This window comes from Kryptolebias marmoratus, linkage group LG9 (genome assembly GCF_001649575.2).
Source record: "Kryptolebias marmoratus isolate JLee-2015 linkage group LG9, ASM164957v2, whole genome shotgun sequence".
NCBI lineage: Eukaryota > Metazoa > Chordata > Actinopteri > Cyprinodontiformes > Rivulidae > Kryptolebias > Kryptolebias marmoratus.
The window spans coordinates 1827819-1829393 of record NC_051438.1 but is presented as its reverse complement, the minus strand read 5'-3'; positions in this window follow the sequence as shown (position 1 = coordinate 1829393).

Here is a 1575-nt window from a genome sequence, read left to right as displayed (position 1 = left end):
TTGTTCATGTTTGCTGTCACTATTCACTCCTCCCCAGTCACTCTTTTGCCTTCCTGCCACGCCCATCTACACCTGTCTCTAGTCTTGTTAATTGCTTCACCTGTGCCCACTTTCCAATCACCTCCTGATTAAAAACCCGGCCATTTCTCCCACACACCACTGGATCAGTCTGTTTGTCTGCTTGTCTTGCCATGCCCGGTCCCTTGTTTTTGTATTTTGTTAATGTTAGTTTTGCTGCCACGCCAGCTTTTTTGTTTGTTTATTTAAGTTAAAAAAATTGTTTTCTTTAATTTTTACTATGAGTCTGCGTAGTGGGTTCGCCTCCGTCTTTCCCCCTTCTGACACCTACTCATTGTCTCTGCCTCGCTGCATTTGAGTCTGCCATAACCACAACCAACCATGACAGGGAGAGGCTTTAGACTCACTCCCACGACCCACAGTTGTACCAGTGGTCATCGGAACACTCGGTGCTGTGACCCCCAAATTGGATGAGTGGCGCCAACAGTTCCCAGGAACAACCTCAAAGATTTCTGTCCAGAAGAGTGCAGTCCAAGGAACAGCTAAGATACTGTGTAAAACCCTCAAGCTCCCAGGCCTCTGGTAGAAGACCTGTGCTTGAAATGAAAGTGGAACTGCCTATGTTGAACAAATAGGGCATGATGGAAGTATATGCATCTTGGGTCCTGCCTGGTATGATCAGTATCATTATCACTTTATTATTGTCCCCTCAGGGACATTTTCCTTGCAGTAAGATGGGAAGTAAATAAAACACAACACCTCCACAAAACAGTAAAAAATCTACCTACAAATATCAATAAAACAGACTCAACAACAAAATCAAGCCCACTTACATTTAAAATTAATCTGAGTAATGGCCTATCTAATAAAAGAGTTTTTACATCTATTTTTTCTTGATTTGTGCTGCCTGAATCTCTTCTCAGAGCTCAAATTCACCATGGAGAGGGCGATTTGGAGAGTGGATAATGTGTTCTGCTTTTTCTAGGACTCTCTTTAAAAAGGTTTTTTTTTTAAATCAGGTAATCTAACGCCTATAATTTTGCCAGCTACTTTTACAATTTGCTTGATCCTGTTCTTGTCTCCTGCTGATAGACTGCCAAACCAGGTGATAAAAGCAAAAGTGAGTACAGATTTAATCAGAGTTATAGAAAATGATCATCAATGTTAGGGTTTTTATGTTATCAGCCTTTGTGCTCATGTGTAAAACTGATCAGACGGCGGGCGCCACACCATCTGGCTCTCCCAAACAGCTGTGTGTTATTGTTATGCTTATGTTTAAACTGGGTTTGCCGAGCTCAGATCAACCCCTTTTTTCTTCTTCCCTTAATGAAAGAGAAAGCCCAAGTAAGGTGGCGGAACTTCCTGGACAGCACGCCATTAGGAGCTGTTGGGAATTTCTCCTCTTTGCGAAGGCCTTCACAAAAAGACAACGAGCCTCTCCGGTGTGATTCTTTCTTAGCAGGTTAAATTAATCAAAACCCTGACATTTTGGTGCCGAAACCCGGCCTCAACAGACTCCGTCCGCTGATAGGCGGGGACAGACGCGAGGAAGCCCGA